At 42.3% G+C, this 14697-nt stretch overlaps 1 protein-coding gene across 1 annotated transcript in view; it reads left to right on the plus strand.

Moving 5' to 3' along the window:
- Positions 1–14697, plus strand: part of hpse2 (heparanase 2) — a 375037-nt gene that overhangs the window by 130213 nt on the left and 230127 nt on the right. The window lies entirely within an intron of this gene.

Genomic DNA, 14697 nt, shown 5'->3' on the forward strand with positions numbered 1-14697 from the left:
CATCTAGTATTCCATTGTCCCCCATTACTACCTCTCCAGCAGTCCGATATCCACTCTCACCTCCCTTTTACACTTTATGTATCTTAAGAAACTTTTGCTATCCTGTTTAATATTATTGGCTAGCTTAGTTTTGTATGGCATCTTTACCTTCTGAATGACTTTTTATCTGTCTTCAGTTGGTTTCAAAAACTTCTCAATCCTCTAACTTCCCATTAATTTTTGCTCACTATATGCCCTCTCTTTGGCTTTTATGTTGGCTTTGACTTCTCTTGTTAGCCATGGTTCTGTCATCTTTCCTTGAGAATACTTCTTCTTTGGTTGCTGCTCTGCCATCATCCCTGCCAGTGTTCTTTTCCAGTCAATTCTGGCCAACTCCTCTCTCATGCCTCTGTAATTCCCTTTACTCCACTGACACATCTGACTTCAGTTTTTCCCTCTCAAATTTCAGGGTGAATTCAATCATATTATGATCACTTGTCCCTAAGGGTTCTTTTACCTTAAGCTCTCTAATCAATTCTGGTTCATTGCACAACACTCAATCCAGAATAGCTGATCCCCTAGTGGGCTCAACCACAAGCTGCTCTGAAAAGCACCTTGTAGGCTCTCTGGAAATTCCCCCTCCTGGAATCCAGTACCAGCTGGATTTTCCCAATCTACCTGAATTTTGAAGTCCTTCATGACTATTGTAACATTGCCCTTTTGATATACGTTTTCCATCTCCCATTGTAATTTGTAGGCCACGTCCTTACTACTATTTAGGGGTCTGTATACAAGTCCCATAAGTGTCTTTTTACCCTTGCATTTCATTAGCTCTACCCACAATGATTCAACACCTTCCAATCCCATGTCACTTCTTCCTAATGATTTGATTTGATTTTTTACCAACAGAGCAACACCGCCCTCTCTGCCTTCCTGCCTATCCTTTTGATACAATGTGTACCCTTGGATATTAAGCTCCAAGCTCTAATCTTTCAGCCATGATTCAGTGATGCTTACAACATCACACCTGCTAATCTGCAACTGTGCTGCCAGTCCATACTGTATTATGTATACTGCACACATTCGGATACAACACCTGCAGTCCTGTATTCACCCTTTTGAATTTTGTTGCACCATGCTCAATTTTTTGATTCCTAACTTTGTCTTACCAACATCTGCATCCACAATCTTCTCCACCATCTGTTCTGGCACTCTGATTCCCATCCCCCTGCAACTCTAGTTTAAACTCCACTGTGCAGCATTAATAAACCTTCCCACTAGGGTATTAGTCCCCCTCCAGTTCAGGTGCAAACCATCCCTTCTGTTCAGGCCTCACCTTCCCTAGAAACATAGAAAACCTACAGCACAGTACAGGACCTTCAGCCCACAAAGCAGTACCAAACATGTCCTTACCTGAGAAATTACCTAGGGTTACCCATAGCCCTCTATTTCTCTAAGCTCCATATACCTTTCCAGGAATTTCTTAAAAGACTCTGTCATATCCGCCTCCACCAACGTCGCCGGCAGCCCATTCCACGCACACAGCACTCTCTGCATAAAAAACTTACCCCTGATGTCTCCTCTGTACCTACTTCCAAGCACCTTAAAACTGTGCCCTCTCATGCTAGCCATTTCAGCCCTGGGAAAAAGCCTCTGACTATCCACATGATCAATGCCTCTCATTATCTTATACACCTCTATCACCTCTCATCGTCTGTTGCTCCAAGGAAAAAAGGCTGAGTTCACTCAACCTATTCTCAAACAGCATGCTCCTCAATCCAGGCAACATCCTTGTAAATCTCCTCTGCACCCTTTCTATGGTTTCCACATCCTTCCTATAGTGAGGTGACCAGATCTGAGCACAGTACTCCAAGTGGGATCTGACCAGGGTGCTATATAGCTGCAACATTACCTCTCGGCTCCTAAACTCAATCCCATGATTGATTATGCTTTCTTAACCACACAGTCAACCTGCGCAGCAGCTTTGAGTATCCTCTGATCCTCCACACTGCCGAGAATCTTACCATTAATGCTATATTCTGCTATTATATCTGACCTACCAAAATGAACCACCTCACACTTACCAGGGTTGAACTCCATCTGCCACTTCTCAGCCCAGTTGTGCATCCTATTAATGTCCCGCTGTAACCTCTGACAGCCCTTTACACTATCCACAACACCTCCAGTCTTTGTGTCATCAGCAAATTTACTAACCCATCCCTCCACTTTCTCATCCAGGTCATTTATAAAAATCACGAAAGGTAGGAGTCCCAGAACAGATCCCTGAGGCACACCACTGAGGCACTGGTGACCGACCTCCATGCAGAATATGACCCGTCTACAACCACTCTTTGCCTTTTGTGGGCAAGCCAGTTCTGGATCCACAAAGTAGTGTCCCCTTAGATCCCATGCCTCTTTACTTTCTCAATAAGCCTTGCATGGGGTACCTTATCAAATGCCTTGCTGAAATCCATATACACTACATCTATGACTCTATTTTTATTGATGTGTTTAGTCAGATCCTCAAAATATTCAATCAGGCTTGTAAGGCACGACCTGCCTTTGACAAAGCCATGTTGACTATACCTAATCATATTATGCCTCTCCAAATGTTCATAACTCCTGCCTCTCAGGATCTTCTCCATCAACTTACCAACCACAGAAGTAAGACTCACTGTTCTATAATTTCCTGGGCTATCTCTGCTCCCTTTCTCGAATAAGGGATAACATCTGCAACCCTCCAGTCCTTCGGAACCTGCCCCATCCCCATTGGTGATGCAAAAATCATTGCCAGAATCTGTCTCCCTATCTTGCTTCTTGATGTCCCTGTTACTATTGGGTGGTCTATAAAAAAACACCCAGTAGAGTTATTGACCCCTTCCTATTCCTAACTTCTACCCACAGAGACTCTGTAGACAACCCCTTCATGACTTCCTCCTTTTCTGCAGCCATGACACCATCTCTGATCAACAGTGCCACATCCCCACCTCTTTTGCCTCCCTGCCTAATCTTTCTGAAGCATCTAAAGCCTGGCACTCAAAGTAACCATTCCTGCCCCTGAGCCATCCAAGTCTCTGTAATGGCCACAACCTCATAGCTCCAAGTACTGATCCACGCTCTAAGCTCATCTGCTTTGTTCATAATACTCCTTGCATTAAAAAAAAACACATCTCAAACCATCGGTCTGAGCATGTTCCTTCTCTATCACCTGCCTATCCGCCCTCTCGCACTGTCTCCAAGCTTTCTCTGTTTGTGAGCCAACCTCCTCTTCCTCCGTTTCTTCAGTTTGGTTTCCACTTCCCAGCAATCCTAGTTTAAACTCTCCCCAATAGCCTTAGCAAACCTCCCTGCCAGGTTATTGGCCCTGCTGGGATTCAAGTGCAACCCATTTTTTTTTGTACAGGTCACACCTGCTCCACAAGAGGTCCCAATGATCCAGAAATCTGAATCCCTGCCCCTTGCTCCAATCCCTCAGCCACACATTTATCCTCCACTTCACTCTATTCCTATACTCACTGTTACGTGGCACAGATCCAAAAATCTTAAGCCCTCCCTTCTACACCAACTCCGTGGCCACATGTTAAACGGTATAATCTTCCTATTTCTGGCCTCACTAGCACGTGGCATGGGTAGCAATCCTGAGGTCAAAACCCTGGAGGTCCTGCCCTTTAACTTAGCACCTAGCTCCCTGAAGTCCCTTTGCAGAACCTAGTCACTCATCCTACCCATGTCAATGGTACCTACATCGATCACAACTTATGGCTGTTCACCCTCTCACTTCAGTTTCAGTTGAGGATTGTGGGGTAGAGATGTCAGGAAGTGGACAGCAGATGGTATTGGGTGATAGGAATTGTATGGAGGAAGGCAAATGGCAACTCTCTGAGGAGGAAATGTAAGCAGCAATTTGAGGATTGTAGTGGCTATTGTATAGTGATGAAGGCAGTAGACAGGATTTCAATAAGAGAAGGAAGGAAGAGTTTAAGGTATTGAATGTGGACCGGTTTCTGATATCAATCCAATGAGATTAACTCAGGATTTGAAAAAAGTGTTAGGAGATATTGTGGGCACAAGACCTTTAAGAGATAGAGTGTTTTTGGTGTTTTGTGAAGATAGTAAGCAATATGAGAAAGCTTTAGGATTAAAAGCTGTGGGAGAAGAAAAGTAACACCAAGGAATTATATTGAATAACAGTGGCTTTGGGGAGTAATTACAGGAGTGCCCCTAGATACATCCATTGACCAAGTTAAAAATCGTTTAGTCAGGGGTAAAGTTGTAACATTCTATGTGGTGGAGTAAGAACAGATAACTTAACAGTTATGATTAAATTTGATGGGGAAAAAGTTGCTGGGTATGGTTAATTTAGATTCTATGAGTTATATGGTTTGGGTCTTTATGCTTCCCTCTCTGAGATGTTTTCAATGCTAGAAGTTTAGCAGCTGTGTATAGGGGTAAAAGGCAGTGTGGCAGATATGGTGAAGAACATGATTATGGTAATTGTGGAGAAGGCTTTAGGCCAAAACATAGCAGTTGTGGAGGGGAACATAGCTCTGCTTATGCAGGGTGTCCTGTATAAAAGAAAGCTGTGGGAGTGCTGTGGGTTTGAGTAGAAATTAATATTTTATATGGAGAGTGTCAGAGAAGGGCTGTTAATATATTTTTTTCCTCTTTTTAATTTTTTAATATTTTGCTCTTTTTTGAAATCCTACAGCAAAATGCTCGAAAATGGTTAGCTAATGATCAGGGGAATTTAATGCTCATCATACTCTGTGAGATTGTAGTGACACAAACTTGTCTCTAGATGTATCAGAAAGGACAGGGAGGGAGGCAGAAGAAGTGGAGGCATGGCACTGCTGATCAGAGATAGTGTCACGACTGCAGAAAAGGAGGAAGTCATGAAGGGGTTGTCTACGGTGTCTCTGTGGGGGGAAGTTAGGAATAGGAAGGGGGTCAATAACTCTACTGGATGTTTTTTATAGACCATCCAATAGTAATAGGGACATCGAGAAGCAGATTGGGAGACAGATTCCGGAAAGGAGTAATGATAACAGGGTTGTGTGATGGGAGATATTAATTTCCCAAATATTGATTGGCATCTCCCTAGAGTGAGGGGTTTAGATGGGGTGGAGTTTGTTAGGTGTGTTCAAGAAGGTTTCTTGACACAGTATGTAGATAAGCCTACAAGAGGAGAGGCTGTACTGTACTTTATCTGGTATTGGGAAATGAACCTGGTCAGGTGTCAGGTCTCTCAGTGGAACAGCATTTTGGAGATAGTGATCACAATTCTGTCTCCTTTACCATAGCATTGGAGAGAGATAGGAACAGACAAGTTAGGGAAACATTTAAATGGAGTAAGGGGAAATATGAGGCTATCAGGCAGGATCTTGGAAGCATAAATTGGAAACAGATGTTCTCAGGGAAACGTACGGAAGAAATGTGGCAGATGTTCAGTGGATATTTGCGTGGAGTTCTGCATAGGTACTTTCCAATGAAACAGGGAAAGGATGATAGGGTACAAGAACTGTGGTGCACAAAGGCTGTTGTAAATCTAGTCAAGAGGAAAAGAAGAGCTTATGAAGTGTTCAAAAAACTAGGTAATGATAGAGATCTAGAAGATTATAAGGCTAGCAGGAAGGAGTTTAAGAATGAAATTAGGAGAGCCAGAAAGGGCCATGAGAAGGCCTTGGCAGACAGCATTAAGGAAAACCCCAAGGCATTCTACAAGTATGTAAAGAGCAAGAGGATAAGACGTGAGAGAATTGGACCAATCAAGAGTGACAGTGGGAAAGTGTGTATGGAACTGGAGGAGATGGCAGAGGTCCTTAATGAATACTTTGCTTCAGTATTCACTACGGAAAAGGAGCTTGGTGATTGTAGTGATGACTGGCAGCGGACTGAAAAGCTTGAGCATGCAGACATTAAGAAAGAGGATGTGCTGAAGATTTTGGAAAACATCAAGTTGGATTAGTCACTGGGACCAGATGAAATGTACCCCAGGCTACTGTGGGAAGCAAAGGAGGAAATTACTGAGTCTCTGGCGATGATCTTTGTATCATCATTGAGGACAGGAGAGATTCCGGAGGATTGGAGGGTTGCAGATGTTGTTCCCTTATTCAAGAAAGGGAGTAGAGATAGCCCAGGAAATATAGACCAGTGAGTCTTACTTCAGTTGTTGGTAAGTTGATGGAAAAGATCCTGAGAGGCAGGATTTATGAACATTTGGAGAGGTATAATATGATTAGGAATAGTCAGCATGGCTTTGTCAAGGGCAGGTCATGCCTTACGAGCCTGAATGAATTTTTTGAAGATGTGACTAAACACATTGATGAAGATAGAGCAGTAGATGTAGTGTATATGTATTTCAGCAAGGCATTTGATGAGATACCCCATGCAAGGCTTATTGAGAAAGTAAGGAGACATGGGATCCAAGGGGACACTGCTTTGTGGATCCAGAACTGGCTTGCCCACAGAAGGCAAAGAGTGGTTGTAGATGGGTCATATTTGGCATGGAGGCCGGAGACCAGTGGTGTGCCTCAGGGATCTGTTCTGGGACCCTTATTCTTCGTGATTTTTATAAATGACCTGGATGAGGAAGTGGAGGGATGGGTTAGTAAGTTTGTTGATGACACAAAGGTTGGAGGTGTTGTGGATAGTGTGGAGGGCTGTCAGAGGTTACAGTGGGACATTGATAGGATGCAAAACTGGGCTGAGAAGTGGCAGATGGAGTTCAACCCAGATAAGTGTGAGGTGGTTCATTTTGGTAGGTCAAATTATGATGGCAGAATATATTATTAATGGTAAGACTCTTGGCAGTGTGGAGGATCAGAGGGATCTTGGGGTCTGAGTCCATAGGACACTCAAAGCTGCTGTTCAGGTTGACTCTGTGGTTAAGAAGGCATATGGTGCAGTGACCTTCATCAATCATGGGATTGAGTTTAAGAGCTGAGAGGTAATGTTGCAGCTATATAGGACCCTGGTCAGACCCCACTTGGAGTACTGTGCTCAGTTCTGGTCCCCTCACTTACAGGAAGGATGTGGAAGCCATAGGAAGGGTGCGGAGCAGATTTACAAGGATGTTGCCTGGATTGGGGAGCATGCCTTATGAGAATAGGTTGAGTGAACTCGGCCTTTTCTCCTTGGAGCGACGGAGGATGAGAGGTGACCTGATAGAGGTGTACAAAATAATGAGAGGCATTGATCATGTGGAGAGTCAGAGGCTTCTTCCCAGGGCTGAAATGGCTAGCATGAGAGGGCATAGTTTTAAGGTGCTTGGAAGTAGGTACAGAGGAGATGTCAGGGGTATGTTTTTTATGCAGAGAGTGCTTGGAATGGGCTGCTGGTGGCGGTGGTGGAGGCGGAAACGATAGGGTCTTTTAAGAGCTTCCTGGATAGGTACATGGAGCTTATAAAAATAGAGGGCTATGGGTAAGTCTAGGTAGTTCTAAGATAAGGACATGTTCGGCACAGCTTTGTGGGCCGAAGGGTCTGTATTGTGCTGTAGGTTTTCTATGTTTCTATGTTTGTATCAATGGACCAAGTTAAAACTAATTTAGTCAGGGGTAAAGTTGAGGATGCTAAATGCTTAAAAGGCTTTTGTGGTTCAGTAAGAACAGATAGTTTATTGGTGTTGATTAAATGTGTTGGAAAATTTCCCGGATAGGGTTAATTTAGGTTATGAGCTATATGGTTCGAGTCTATGTGCCACCCCAGCTGTGATGTTTTCATTGCCAGAAGCCTGGTCATGTAGCAGCTGTGTGCAAAGGGTAAAGTGCAGTGTAGTAGATGTGGTGGAGCACATGATTACGGTAATTGTGGAGAAGGCTTTAGGGTAAAACGTAGCAATTGTGGACTGGAACATAGCTTATACAGGGTGCCCTGTATATAAGTGCAGCATGCTCAGGTGGAAATGGGCGTATCATATGCAGAGGCTCTGGAGAAAGTACAGTATAAACTGAGCCTATTGATATTCAGTATATAGGTAGATTAAAACTGATGTGCCAAGTACATGACTGTATACCAAAGGATTCATTGATTGCTGATAACTAAAGTTTGTCACTTTCATGGCAGATGTGGTAATTTGTACAGCACAAACTAAAGTAGGATAGAAAACAATTAAAATTCTATTAAAACTGCAGAAAAACATCTTGAGATAAAAGACAACTCTAGAAGTTATTAATGATGTTTTACAAGGAGGAGTAAATAATGTTCAGATTTCAAAGGAGTCAAAGCATTTTTCTAATCTTACAATGGAATGTCAGATGTTTCTCAGCTAATGGTCAAGAACTTAAGAAATTTATTGAAGATTTACCAAATAAAACTGATGTGTTATACGTGTACAAGAAACCTGCTTGAAATCTTGTCTAAGTTTTAAGATACGAAGTTATGTTGATATAAGATGTGAATGGAAAATAGATAATGGAGAAGAGCGGCTTCCTTTGTTGAAAATGGCACAGCGCATAGAATTGTGGAAACTGGAGTTGCTAGTGAGTCAGTTGTGGTTGAAATTTGGAGAAAGAACAGTAAAATACAGATAATAATTTTTATAACTCTTGTGAAAAGTATATTGGAAAGTGATACCTGATGTATTGGAAAGTGTGGGTGGAAATGAGGTTATATTCTGTGGAGATTTTAATGTTCATTGTACCGTGTGGGACTGCAGTGACAATGATGTGGATGGGTTCGTGGTGGAAGACTTTTTGGGAGGAAAGTGTGGTGAATGATAGGTGTATAAAGATAAATCGATTTGATAGCACTGTTTCTGCTACATATCTTACGCTGGCATCTGAGAATATAGCAAGGGTGTGTAACTGAGAAGTGTATAATGATACAAGAGTGGGGAGTGATCATTTCCCCAGTACTGTATATGTACAATGGGATGAAGTGTATCGGAGGAAAGATTCTCATATCTCCAAGTGAAATTTTAAAGAGCAAAATTGGGACGTATTTGATGATTTATATGAAAGTAGGTTTCCACAGCATCGGATGATCCTGTGATTTCAGTCTATGTGGCTGATGTACGAGCAGACTTCAGGAGGCTGACGGCAATGAAAGCACCTGACCCAGGCCGGGTACTAAAGACCTGTGCTGATCAACTGACTGGAGCGTTCATTGGGATCTTTAAGCTCTCGCTTTGGCAGTATCAGGCATCTACCTGCTTTAAGAAGGCTTCAATTATACCCGACGAAGGGTCTCGGCCCTTGACTGCTCATTTCAACGGATGTTGCCCGACCTGCTGAGTTCGTCCAGCTTGTTTGTACGTCTTCAATTATACCGTGCCTAAGAAAAATGTGGTAACCGGCCTCAATGACTAACATCCAGAAGCCCTTACTTCCACAGTGATGAAGTGTTTTGGGGGGTTGGTGATGAAACATATCAACTCCTTCCTGAGAAATGACTTGGATCTACTCCAATTTGCCTACTAGATCAACAGGTCCAAAGTGGATGCCACCTCATCGGCTCTTAACGCATCCCTGGAACATCTGGACAACAAAAACTGCATACTGAAACTGAAAAAAGTTGAATTTCCCCATGGGGATGAATAAAGTATCTATCTATCTATCTATCTATCTATCTATACATCAGGATGCTTTTTATTGACTATAGCTCAGCATTCAATATCATCATCCCCTCAAACCTAATCAATAAGCTCCAAGACCTTGGCCTCAATACTTCCTTGTGCAATTGCATCCTCTACTTTATCACTGGCAGCACCCAATCAGTTCGGATTGGCAACAACATCTCCTTCACAATCTTCATCAGCATAGGTGCTCCACAAGGCTGTGTGCTTAGCCCCTGCTCGGCTTGCTTTACACTTATGACTCAGCTCCAATGCCCTATACAAGTTTGCTGATTACACCTCTGTCATAGGCAGAATCAAAGACTGTGATGAATCAACATATATAAGGGAGATTGAAAACTTTTCTTTCCTTCTTCCCTCCCTTCCCTTCTTTCCCTTCCTTTGCTTCCTTTCTTTTATTTCTTTCCTTTCCCTTCTTTCCTCCTTGCTTTCTCTCCTTTCTTCCAAGTTGGAGTGGTCTTTCATAGATTCTACTCTGGTTATTATTCTATTATGGATTTATTGAGTGTGCCTGCAAGAAAACACATCTTTTTGTGACATACGTACTTTGAATATTGATCATTTGGTTTTGGATGACATCCAGTTGAGTGGTAATATCTTGTGCTTTGATCTCAACCCAATAGCCAACGAAGCAATTCCCAGCAGTTCCATGGAGGAGGATGAGTGTAAGAGAGCTGTGAAGTTGCAGAATAAAACATTTAGGACAGTTAGGCAGTGTTACTCCTATTTCATACAATATAAAAGGGCTCAAGCCATTGTTAGAAAAGCAGGGAAAAGGGCAAAGAAAATGTGGAGGAGAACATATGTGATAATATTGGGAAAGAGATACAGGTAGAAGTTTGGTGTATGATACAGAAAATAGGGGGAAGTTAGAAAGTTTGATGCATTGCCAGTTTTGTATGGAAGGGAAAAGGTTACTGATTCTGAAGAAGCAAAATTATTAGCTAAAATATATTCTAGTGTATTTAGTTCAGCCAATGTATGTAATGAAGAGATGTCTTGTAGAGAAACATTTTTTGGTAAACAATCCTCAGATTGCTGACAAAAAAAGAATGTCGCATTTCCTGCTTGGATTTTGAATTTACATTGTCTTAACTTAAAAAAGCTATTATTATTGCTGGTCCGATATCACATAGGAAAGATTACATTTGTAATAGAATGTTTATATGGTTATCGGATTCAAAGTTTGTGTTAAATTTGGAATACTTTAATACAATATGGACTGAAGGGTGATTTCCTGCTTCTTGGAGATTAGTGGTTGTTATCCCTATACTGAAACCTGGTAAGGATTACCAGTTCTAGACCTATTTTGTTAACTTCACATGTACGTAAGGTAATGGAATGAGTGGTTATAGCAAGGCTTTATTATTTTGTGGGAAGTAGTGGAAAAATTAACTGTATACCAAACTGGATTTTGTAAAGGGATAAAGACAATGAACTTGGTGTAAGTTTGGAATCTGATCTTCATAAGGCCCAAATTAAAAAAGAATCAATTTTTGTTGATGTAGAGAAAGTTTCTGATATGTTTTGCTCACAAGGGTTGCTGCTTCAACTGGAAAAGATGCAAATAGGTAGTAAAATGTTCAATTGGAATGAAGATTTTTTAAGTGACAGGAAGATACAAGTTAGGGTGGGAACTACATTCTCCATGGAGTATGAGATAGAGTAGTGGTCACCAACCTTTTTAAGCCCAAGATCCCCTACCTCGGCCTTAGTGAAAGGCGAGATCGACCCAAATCGATTAATTTACATGCATGCGCACCAGGGCAGAAAAGACCGGAAGTAGAAATAATGTATTAACACCAGGGGTACCCACCCTTTTTTGCACCGAGCATCGGTTTAATATTGTCAATATTCTTGCGGACCGGCTGACGGGATGGAGGGGGGGGGGGGTGTTAAACACGATGGGAATACAGCGATACTCGAAGCAGGTTCCTTATGTCCAGGCAAACACGAGGAAATCTGCAGATGCTGGAAATTCAAACTACAACACACACAATGCTGGTGGAACACAGCAGGCCAGGCAGCATCTATAAGGAGAAGCACTGTCGACATTTCTGGCCGAGCGAAACGTCGACAGTGCTTCTCCTTATAGATGCTGCCTGGCCTGTTGTGTTCCACCAGCATTTTGTGTGTGCTCCTTAGGTCCGGTTTATTCTGCAATTTAGTTTCCGCGGCTCTCGGCACTTAGCTGCAGTCCCGCGCTGCTCACGTGTTTGTCTTTAAGTGCAGGGTGCTTGGACTTAGGGTACCAAAGCAGTTTTGAGGGCTTCATTGCCTCATTAGACAGCCTCCGGGCCCGAACTCCAGCCTCTGCCCATTAATATGTATATTAATTATTTAAATTAAAATAGTGGAAAAACAGAAATAATAAAAAAAAGTGAAGTGGTGTTCATGGGTTCAATGCCCATTTAGGAATCGGATGGCAGAGGGGAAGAATCTGTTCCTGAATTGCTGAGTGTGTGCCTTCAGGCTTCTGTACTTCCTCCCTGATGGTAACAGTGAGAAGAGGGCATGTCCTGGGAGATGGGGGTCCTTAGTGATGGATACCACCTTTCTGAGGCACCACTACTTGGAGATGTCTTGGATCCTACAGAGGCTGGTTGCCAAGATGGAGCTGACTAATTTTACAACTTCCTGTAGCTCCTTTCAATCCTGTGCAGTAGCCCCTCACCTCCCCCCCCACCCCATACTAGACAGTGAGCAGCCTGTCAGAAAGCTCTCCACAGTACATCTATAGAAGTTTTCAAGTGGGTGAAATGTAGCCGCTTTCTTGCCTTCTTTAGAGCTGCATCGATATGTTCGGACCAGGTGAGAGATCCTCAGGAACATTGATACCCAGGAACTTGAAACCGCTCACTCTCTTCACTTCTGATCCTTCTTTGAGGATTGGTTCAAGTTCAAGTTCTCTTAACCTTTCTGAAGTCCACAATTAGCTCTTTGGTCTTACTGACATTGAGTGCAAGGTTGTTGCTGAGATACAGTTCAACTAGCTGGTATATCTCACTTCTGTACGCCCTCTTGTCTCCATCTGAGATTCTGCCTACGATGGTTGTATCATCAGCAAATTGATAGATGGCATTTGAGCTGTGCCTAGCCACACAGTCATGGGTATATAGAGAGTAGAGCAGTGGGCTAAGCACACACCCCTGAGGTGCGCCAGTGTTGATCGTCAGCAAGGAGAAGATGTTATTACCAATCTGCACAGATTATGGTCTTTCTGGTTAGGAAGTTGAGGATCCAGTTGCAGAGGAAGGCACAGGGGCCCAGGTTCTTCAGCTTTTTGATCAGGAGTGTGGGAATGATGGTGTTAAACACTGAGCTTGAGGCAGGAATATAAATTATACAGTTGGGAAAATGCAGGCAGCTATTAATGAAGTAGAGGAATGGGGATATCGGTGGGGGTTTTAATTTTCTGTTGCAAAGACTCAAGTTATTTATTTTTCTAAAAGGAACATTACACCCACAAATGATCTCAAGTTATATGGTAAATCTCTTAAACAAGATTCAATGGTAGAGTTTCTCAGGATGTGGACGAACAGAGGGCTCACGTGGAAAGTGTATATGAATAAAATCCTAGAGAAGTGTGAAAAATCCTTGAATGTGCTCAGGTGCTTAGTTGGGCATGAATGGGGTTTGAGTAGGAGGTCACCTAAACAAATATATATTGTTTTAATGAGATCAGTCTTTGATTATGGATCTATTGCTTAGGGGTCAGCCTCGCCAGTGGTCTAAAAGTCCCTAGATAATGTTCAAGCACAACCATTCAGATTATGTTGGGGTGCTATTAAATCATCCCCAATTTCAGGATTACTGGCAGAAATGGGTGAAGTACCTTTACATATACACAAGTTAGAGTTAGCAATAGGTTATTGGATTAATGTAAGAGGACATAAAGTTGGTCATCCACATCAGTTGAGTGTTGGGAGCACTGCATTCATAAGGTATTCAGTACTGGTGGATAGGAAATGGATGATCACAAAACCTTGGGTTGTTTAGTGTGGATTATGGTCCCAGCGTACATCTTTCTGTTGCTCCTCCGTGGTTTTTCCCTTTGCCTGAGGTTGATTTAAGCTTTCAGGAAAAGATCAAGATGAAGGTTGATTATGTATCAGTGGCACAGGTAGTTCAGCAAGATATACACAGCAGATATGATGGATTCTTACATACCTACACCGATGGTTCAAAAGATCCAGTGACAGGGCACTGGATCAGAGGTGGAGAGGGTTAACGGCTTTAAATTCTTGGGTGTTACTATTCCAGAGGACCTGTTCTGGAGCAAGCGTGTAAGTGCAATTGTGAAGAAAGCACAACAGCGTCTCTACTTCCTCAGGAGTCTGCGGAGATTCAGCGTGATATCTAAAACTTTGACAAACTTCTATAGATGTGTAGTGGAGTGTGTATTGACTGACTGCATCTCGGCCTGGTATGGGAGCACCAATGCCTTTGAGTGGAAAATCCCATAAAAGATAGTGGATTCAGCTTAGTATGTCATGGTTAAAGCCTTCCCCAGCATTGAACGCATCTACATGAAATGCTGTTGTAGGAATGCAGCATCTGTCATCAGAGATCTCTGCCAATCAGGTAATGCTCTCTTCTCACTGCTGCCATCAGGTAGAAGGTACAAGAGCCTCAGGACTCACCCCACCAGGTTCACAAACAGTTACTCACCCTCAGTCATTAGTCTCTTGAATAAAAGGAGATAACTGCACTCACTTATCCCGTCATTGAAGTATCAACAAGATCACTTAAATTGACCAGTGATCTCAATTTAAGAACTCTATCTCATTATCTCATGTTTTCGCTATTGATTTATATTTGCATTTGCACAGTTTGTTATCTTCTGCACTCTGATTGATCTCTTATTGATCCTGTAATAGTTACTATTCCATAGATTTGCTGTGTATGTCTGCAAGAAAATGAATCGCTGGGTTGTATATGGTAACATATATGAATTTGATAATAAATATACTTTGAACTTAGAACAATTGTTCAGGTGTTTCTGTTTATGTCCCAAAGTTTCAGGTGATTATTAAGAAAAGATTATCAGAGAATGTATCAGAATTCACGACTGAGGTGGTTGCAATCATTTTAGCCTTGCAATGGATCGAAGAAGTATGCCATGATTATGTACGTCTGTGCTC

Source organism: Hemitrygon akajei, chromosome 23 (assembly GCF_048418815.1).
Source record: "Hemitrygon akajei chromosome 23, sHemAka1.3, whole genome shotgun sequence".
Taxonomy (NCBI): Eukaryota; Metazoa; Chordata; class Chondrichthyes; order Myliobatiformes; family Dasyatidae; genus Hemitrygon; species Hemitrygon akajei.